Source organism: Rhipicephalus sanguineus, chromosome 1 (assembly GCF_013339695.2).
Source record: "Rhipicephalus sanguineus isolate Rsan-2018 chromosome 1, BIME_Rsan_1.4, whole genome shotgun sequence".
In the NCBI taxonomy this organism is placed as follows: Eukaryota; Metazoa; Arthropoda; class Arachnida; order Ixodida; family Ixodidae; genus Rhipicephalus; species Rhipicephalus sanguineus.
Window position 1 is genome coordinate 27,550,138 of NC_051176.1, and position 9,565 is coordinate 27,559,702.

Below are 9,565 nucleotides of genomic sequence, written 5' to 3' on the forward strand. Positions count from 1 at the left end.
TTTCATGTTAACTCGTGTTTTTATGTTCGTCACACAGTAACGTCGCGCAATACCAACTTCGGGGTCGATCAAACTAGAGAAACGGCCGCCAGCGCCCCATGAGCGTGGCATGCAAGTCATGCTGTACATGACATACGTGTCATGACTTTCATGTTAACTCGTGTTATTTATGTTCCTCACACGGTCACGTCGCAAGATACCAATTTCGGGGTAGATCAAGCTAGCGAAACGGCCGCCAGCACCCCATGAGCGTGGCACGTAAGTCATGCTGTACATGACATGCGTGTCATGATTGTCATGTTAACTCGTGTTTTTATGTTCGTCACACAGTCACGTCGCGTAAAACCAATTCCCGCGTAGATCAAGCTAGCGAAACGGCCGCCAGCGCGCCATGATCGTGGCACGTAAGTCATGCTGTACATGACATGCGTGTCATTATTTTCATGTTAACTCGTGTTATTATGTTCGTCACATAGTCACGTCGCGCAATACCAATTTCGGGGTAGATCAATCTAGCGAAACGGCCGCCAGCGCCCCATGAGCGTGGCACGTAAGTCATGCTGTACATGACATGCGTGTCATGATTTTCATGTTAACTCGAGTTTTTATGTTCGTCATACAGTCACGTCGCAAGATACCAATGTTGGTGTATATAAATCTAGCGAAACTGCCGCCAGCGCTCCATGAGCGTGGCACGTAAGTCATCCTGTACATGACATGCGTGTCATTAGTATCATGTTAACTCGTGTTTTTATGTTCGTCACACAGTCACGTCGCGCAATACCAATTTTGGTGTATATCAAGCTAGCGAAACTGCCGCCAGCGCTCCATGAGCGTGGCACGTAAGTCATGCTGTACATGACATGCTTGTCATTAGTATCATGTTAACTCGTGTTTTTATGTTCGTCACACAGTCACGTCACAAGATACCAATGTTGGTGTATATAAATCTAGCGAAACTGCCGCCAGCGCTCCATGAGCGTGGCACGTAAGTCATGCTGTACATGACATGCGTGTCATTAGTATCATGTTAACTCGTGTTTTTATGTTCGTCACACAGTCACGTCGCGCAATACCAATTTTGGTGTATATCAAGCTAGCGAAACTGCCGCCAGCGCTCCATGAGCGTGGCACGTAAGTCATGCTGTACATGACATGCGTGTCATTAGTATCATGTTAACTCGTGTTTTTATGTTCGTCACACAGTCACGTCACAAGATACCAATGTTGGTGTATATAAATCTAGCGAAACTGCCGCCAGCGCTCCATGAGCGTGGCACGTAAGTCATGCTGTACATGACATGCGTGTCATTAGTATCATGTTAACTCGTGTTTTTATGTTCGTCACACAGTCACGTCGCGCAATACCAATTTTGGTGTATATCAAGCTAGCGAAACTGCCGCCAGCGCTCCATGAGCGTGGCACGTAAGTCATGCTGTACATGACATGCGTGTCATTAGTATCACGTTAACTCGTGTTTTTATGTTCGTTACACAGTCACGTCACAAGATACCAATGTTGGTGTATATAAATCTAGCGAAACTGCCGCCAGCGCTCCATGAGCGTGGCACGTAAGTCATGCTGTACATGACATGCGTGTCATTAGTATCATGTTAACTCGTGTTTTTATGTTCGTCACACAGTCACGTCGCGCAATACCAATTTTGGTGTATATCAAGCTAGCGAAACTGCCGCCAGCGCTCCATGAGCGTGGCACGTAAGTCATGCTGTACATGACATGCGTGTCATTAGTATCATGTTAACTCGTGTTTTTATGTTCGTTACACAGTCACGTCGCGCAATACCAATTTTGGTGTATATCAAGCTAGCGAAACTGCCGCCAGCGCTCCATGAGCGTGGCACGTAAGTCATGCTGTACATGACATGCGTGTCATTAGTATCATGTTAACTCGTGTTTTTATGTTCGTTACACAGTCACGTCACAAGATACCAATGTTGGTGTATATAAATCTAGCGAAACTGCCGCCAGCGCTCCATGAGCGTGGCACGTAAGTCATGCTGTACATGACATGCGTGTCATTAGTATCATGTTAACTCGTGTTTTTATGTTCGTCACACAGTCACGTCGCGCAATACCAATTTTGGTGTATATCAAGCTAGCGAAACTGCCGCCAGCGCTCCATGAGCGTGGCACGTAAGTCATGCTGTACATGACATGCGTGTCATTAGTATCATGTTAACTCGTGTTTTTATGTTCGTCACACAGTCACGTCGCGCAATACCAATTTTGGTGTATATCAAGCTAGCGAAACTGCCGCCAGCGCTCCATGAGCGTGGCACGTAAGTCATGCTGTACATGACATGCTTGTCATTAGTATCATGTTAACTCGTGTTTTTATGTTCGTCACACAGTCACGTCACAAGATACCAATGTTGGTGTATATAAATCTAGCGAAACTGCCGCCAGCGCTCCATGAGCGTGGCACGTAAGTCATGCTGTACATGACATGCGTGTCATTAGTATCATGTTAACTCGTGTTTTTATGTTCGTCACACAGTCACGTCGCGCAATACCAATTTTGGTGTATATCAAGCTAGCGAAACTGCCGCCAGCGCTCCATGAGCGTGGCACGTAAGTCATGCTGTACATGACATGCGTGTCATTAGTATCATGTTAACTCGTGTTTTTATGTTCGTCACACAGTCACGTCACAAGATACCAATGTTGGTGTATATAAATCTAGCGAAACTGCCGCCAGCGCTCCATGAGCGTGGCACGTAAGTCATGCTGTACATGACATGCGTGTCATTAGTATCATGTTAACTCGTGTTTTTATGTTCGTCACACAGTCACGTCGCGCAATACCAATTTTGGTGTATATCAAGCTAGCGAAACTGCCGCCAGCGCTCCATGAGCGTGGCACGTAAGTCATGCTGTACATGACATGCGTGTCATTAGTATCACGTTAACTCGTGTTTTTATGTTCGTTACACAGTCACGTCACAAGATACCAATGTTGGTGTATATAAATCTAGCGAAACTGCCGCCAGCGCTCCATGAGCGTGGCACGTAAGTCATGCTGTACATGACATGCGTGTCATTAGTATCATGTTAACTCGTGTTTTTATGTTCGTCACACAGTCACGTCGCGCAATACCAATTTTGGTGTATATCAAGCTAGCGAAACTGCCGCCAGCGCTCCATGAGCGTGGCACGTAAGTCATGCTGTACATGACATGCGTGTCATTAGTATCATGTTAACTCGTGTTTTTATGTTCGTTACACAGTCACGTCGCGCAATACCAATTTTGGTGTATATCAAGCTAGCGAAACTGCCGCCAGCGCTCCATGAGCGTGGCACGTAAGTCATGCTGTACATGACATGCGTGTCATTAGTATCATGTTAACTCGTGTTTTTATGTTCGTTACACAGTCACGTCACAAGATACCAATGTTGGTGTATATAAATCTAGCGAAACTGCCGCCAGCGCCCCATGAGCGTGGCACGTAAGTCATGCTGTACATGACATGCGTGTCATTAGTATCATGTTAACTCGAGTTTTTATGTTCGTCACACAGTCACGTCGCGCAATACCAATTTTGGTGTATATCAAGCTAGCGAAACTGCCGCCAGCGCTCCATGAGCGTGGCACGTAAGTCATGCTGTACATGACATGCGTGTCATGATTTTCATGTTAACTCGAGTTTTTATGTTCGTCATACAGTCACGTCGCAAGATACCAATTTTGGTGTATATCAAGCTAGCGAAACTGCCGCCAGCGCCCCATGAACGTGGCACGTAAGTCATGCTGTACATGACATGCGTGTCATGATTTTCATGTTAACTCGTGTTATTTATGTTCGTTACACAGTCACGTCACAAGATACCAATGTTGGTGTATATAAATCTAGCGAAACTGCCGCCAGCGCTCCATGAGCGTGGCACGTAAGTCATGCTGTACATGACATGCGTGTCATTAGTATCATGTTAACTCGTGTTTTTATGTTCGTCACACAGTCACGTCGCGCAATACCAATTTTGGTGTATATCAAGCTAGCGAAACTGCCGCCAGCGCCCCATGAGCGTGGCACGTAAGTCATGCTGTACATGACATGCGTGTCATTAGTATCATGTTAACTCGTGTTTTTATGTTCGTCACACAGTCACGTCGCGCATTACCAATTTTGGTGTATATCAAGGTAGCGAAACTGCCGCCAGCGCTCCATGAGCGTGGCACGTAAGTCATGCTGTACATGACATGCGTGTCATGATTTTCATGTTAACTCGAGTTTTTATGTTCGTCATACAGTCACGTCGCAAGATACCAATTTTGGTGTATATCAAACTAGCGAAACGGCCGCCAGCGCACCATGAGCGTACCATGTAAATCATGCTGTGCATGATATGCATGTCATGATTTTCATGTTATGACTTGTCATTTATGTTCGTCATACAGTCATGTTACGCCATACCAATTTTGGTGCACAATCGATGAACCAAGCGACCAGGAGAGCACAAAGTCGTAGGCGGCTAGATAGATAGATAGATCGATAGATACGCTCCAAGTCGCAGAAGTTCGCTAAGAAATGCTTCGCATTTAATAGGTGTCCGCGAGTCGACCTAGAAAGCGTAGTAATGGCACACAGACCGCATGTGCTAATAATTACTGAAACTTGGTTGCACAGTGATATTAATCATTATGAAATACCACCACCGCAAGGACAGATTCCCGTAGTGATGGCGTCGCCATTATATGTCTCAAGAATCGCTATGTGTTGTGATGCGATTGGCCGACATCCGGGAATCGAGTGCGTTATGGCCAAGGTTTTTCTGGATGAGCTCAACGTCAGCATTGGAGGTCTTTATCGACAAGTACTGCAGAATGGGCAAGTTGGTGCATTATGACAACGTATTGGTATAGCGCAGCTCAGTTTGAGCATAAAGAAAAGAGGCTTCAGCGAAAAGAAAAGAGGCTTCATCCTGTTGCCTGTGTTTCCTTCTTCGCTGAAGCCTCTTTATGCTCAAACTGAGGTCTTTATCGTCCACCAAATTGTTCTGATGAGTTTGTGGAGCAACTGAATCAATTTTGGGGCATCTATAAAACGAACGCTTGTAATATAATATTGGGTGGCGATTTTAATTTTCCCACAGTGAATTGGGAAGAAGAGTTTCCAGATGCCCTCTCAAGTTATTCCGTACCATTTCTTGATGTTTTACTATTCCATGATCTGACGCTGTCGGTGAAAGTACCCACTCGTATTCAAAACGACTCCAGCACCATTTTAGGCCTTTTTCTTGCTAGTAGAGGCGTACGCCGCCACAGTCCATATGTACAAATCTACGATGGTATTTCAGACGATCATAAGCGTCTCTAACCATCCATCTATGCTTCGTTAAGAATTCTGATAAAAAGACGACCACTGTACCGGTGTTTCTGCGCGCCAGTGACGTTGATATTCTAGACGCTATAGACCAACGCTTTTTCGACAAAGTGTGTGCTGTGTCGAGCAGTTGTGGTATTATTTTAAAGACCTTGTGACTAAATGTATTAATGATTTTATTCGCCATAAACGCATTACCAATCGAACCCCTTGATGACAAAGGGATCGTACGCCTGGGGTGCAAGCTGAAAAAGGCGAGAATCATTGTCTGGCATAGACATGAGATGCGTCTTGTGCTCTAAGAGACAGCTTGAAAAAAAGGGAAACTAATTCATCAACGTGATGTTCTGAACAATTTTCTTCTTACGTCACCACATAAGTTGCGGCAGTATCTTTCACCCAAAAAAAAGTCCAATTCCATATCCATCGAGTGCGAGGTAGTAATAGAGAAGGATTATTATTTCTGCTCAGTTTACGCATGTGATGCTACCTTATCGCCGATTACACCACTTACGACGATGTACAAGCCATCGATGTTGTTTTTATCTCCGAAGAATGCGTATTTGCTTGAACCAGGCCCCGGAATGTCTCAAGTTCCAGCGATCGCCGCAGAGGGCGAAAAAATCAACCGCGGCGAGTTCCATCGATATGTGCGCACAGTGGAGATGCTGACTCCGCTTTTAGCGGTAGGCCACGGCCGCCTGGATCATCGGCGCGCGGCAGTGTCATCGCGCTGGATCACCGCTGGATCATGGCTGGATCACCGAGCGCCCGACCAGGGCGGCCGTGGGTCGGCTATCTTAGTTTGCATTTTCCCTGCTAGGGGCGCTAAACCAATCAATTTTTTCACTTTAAGAAATTGTTTTGCGCAAGCCAATGAATTATTCAAACATGTTATTTTGCTTTGGACAACTAGAGAGTTAACTATATTTAGATTTAATTTGTATAGCTGCTTTTTAATTGAAGTAAGAATGGCAGACTGGGCTTGTTGGTTTAACATATTTGAAGTTTTAAGGCGCGAATAAGACGCGGACGAAGAATAGGAACACACACACGGAGCGCCACCAAGGAGGTTTAAACCTCCTTGAGCGCCACTTCCAACATAGATTTATTTCGGATGAGCACAGAACATATTTATACACCACGCGCGCCGTTATCGTGCCTCAATGCGCAGTCGCATTCAAGTAGCGTAACTCTTTTGGCGATAATGAAATGGAGGCAACGCTGACGCATAGATCATCTGATTCGATTATTTTCTTAGCCTCAATAATTAGTCGTACTGATTTACCAGGACTTCGGCCGACTACCGCGCAGGCGCTAAAGTTCGGAACGCAATGACAATCCCGGGATTGCCGGATCAGGTGATCTATGCGTCAGCGTTGCCTCCATTTCATTATCGCCAAAAGAGTTACGCTACTTGAATGCGACTGCGCATTGAGGCACGATAACGGCGCGCATGGTGTGTAAATATGTTCTGTGCTCTTTCGAAATAAATCTATGTTGGAAGTGGCGCTCCGTGTGTGTGTTCCTATTCTTCGTCCTTGTCTTAATCGCGCCTTACAACTTCAAATAAATTAATTGAAGTGTGATGACTAACTGGACCAAAATCCCATTTGTATCGATCCTTTCCGTGGCCGTTGGCGTTCAAATTGTTGGGCGGCAACACAATGCGGAAGCACCTTTCGCTTCATTTCGCAAACGCCGTTTAATCTTTACAGCAATAGTAGCTCAATCAGTTTACCGGCGAATTTAGGAATGCCGCAGCGATCGAGTTCGAGGGGTCCGTTTGGCGCTTTCATGGAGTCCATCTGTTGATTCCGCACCGTAAATAGTTAAACCGGCGCGTCGTTATGCTCTTGTTCAATGGTCCGTCATCGTTTCTTTGATGTAGTTTTTACACAAACTAATATATTGTTATAATGACGAATACATGAACCACATGTTGTTCTGTGTCAGCTTTGCATCACCGTGTAACTTGCACACGCTACACCTTTGGCTAACCTCCCTGTCTTTCCGTTTTTCTTCTCCTCCTCCTCTGGTTTGTGATTTCGGTATTGCGCGTGATTTGCAATAGGAAGCCTAGACAATTTGAAGTGGTTATGCGTGCAGCGGTTCTTCTAATAAGCGAGCACAAGTTTTTAAAGAAACTTTGTCTGCGTAGGGCGCGAACAGTGGGGATTATTGAACGTAAAAGTTAAGGAAGGGAAATAGACAACCACCCGTTTGTAGCACGAAGCCACAAGGAAATCCATACGTATTTCTCAGAAATAAAGCCTCTTAGTCGCCGACAAATTCATCCTGGTCCGGGGTTCGAACCCCGGACCAACGCCTTTCCGGAGCGGTCGCTCTACCAATTGAGCTAACCAGGAAGCTAGGGCGAATTCATCGACAACTCTTATTTCAGTTCTGCGGAATCCCGTCACCTTGCGGGATTAATTCAGAATTGTTGCATGACACCTCTAAAGAAGTGCAAAAGGCCTATGACCGACTCCAGTGGTACTCCAGATTTTGTGCCACCACATATATATGCTCCAAAATGCAAATGATTATAAAGGAAGTATACACTCAGGCTAGGTATAGCAGATGATCATCCATTCATTTTCTTTGAAAAGTAGTGGCTTATGGTTCACATTATTGAGTTCTTTCGAGTAATCAAGAAAAATAGCTGTTGAAGAATCGTCTAAAATTATAGGTGCAGTTTGTCAAGGAAGCAAGTTGAGCTTTCCAAGAAAATGATTTATGAAAACCATGCTGTGCCAGAACTAACAGCAAGGTGGTTTCAGGAATCTTATGGTGACCCGCGATGATATAGCATGTGTTGAAGCATCTTACAGGGGCTGCTTGTTGGAAAGATGGGGTGGTAATTAAATTAGGCAAGTGCCTGTCATCAGATGGGGAGATGCATCATCAAGTCTTTAAAAAAATGGCTATGAAGGGGATGCTAAAAATTCCTTGAAGGAATGAACACACCGCAGTACCTATTAAAGCCTCCAATTTAATGAGGTTAGCACTGGGGTTAGCAGGTACCTTAAATGAGCTGGTCACTTCCGTAATACCCCTAGTACCTAAATAATTATTATTGGTTTCACAGCATGGTATGGATGAGATAGGATAATGCAAGTGGGGCAATTAGAAGTAATGAAACTATTTAATATACTTTGAATGCCTGGACAGTTTTAATGCAGAATGAGGTTTCTATCAGGATGAATTCACTCTTGCTGATGCTTCTGGTAGCATCATCGCAGTTTATATTCACTGGTTTCATGCACTGTATATCAAGCACAACTGGTGACAATCTAGTTTTTGCCGGGTTAATTTACTGATTGAAAAATAACATAAAAAAACTACATGCTTTCTTACAGCTTAATCAGGCATATAATTTGGGACTCTTTAGTGAATTGTATAGGAGAGGTCTGTGTACAGAATATCCTGGTAATCTTTTAACGCTCTATCTTTATTTGCGTAATGCTTGAAGCCTCTTTTTTTTTTAATTGCTACGGAGCAAAAAAAATCCAACACCAGGATTGGCGCTTGCGTAAAGCAGGTGGGTGATTCCACGTAAGATCGAACAAACGATGGCTGGTCGACCTCTTAAATTTATTTCAAAATTTTATATACTATTGCCTGATGAGTGGAAAGAAGAGATCCGCAATTTGTTTTGCCGCCAAAATTTTTTTCGAAGCACAGGAAATCAATAATGATGAAGAGGTGGAGTGGAGCGCTCATCCGCTCTGCTCTTTTGGCCAAATTTCGTTATGAATTGCAGAAAATATATTAAAGTTAGGTAGCTGAAATTTATTTACCTAAATATATGCATGTTTTTGCTTCTTCTCAGGTATTTTTAGTTTTTATGTGTAGTGTAGATGTTTTTATAAAAAACCTCAAAAATGGCCCAATTGGCAAAATTTTCTTCACTTTGAAGGTCTTTATCTCAAAAAAGCCTTGTAGCAGAGCTACAAAAATTCCGCATTACGTTCTTCGCATGCTTATCTACCAAACTGCCAAATCTTGTACTTATATAACTTTTCAGTGAAGAGATATGATCGGGGTAAGTTCAAGAAAACACCGAACAATGGAAACTTCTGACGACAATTAAAAAAAACCCAATTTTTAAATTTCTTAAACTTTGTCCACTTATTCTCCTCCACATCAGCTTTCAAAATCATTAAAAACATGTTGCATAATGTCGTTGCACTAATAGTTACGGCCCCTCCAATGAG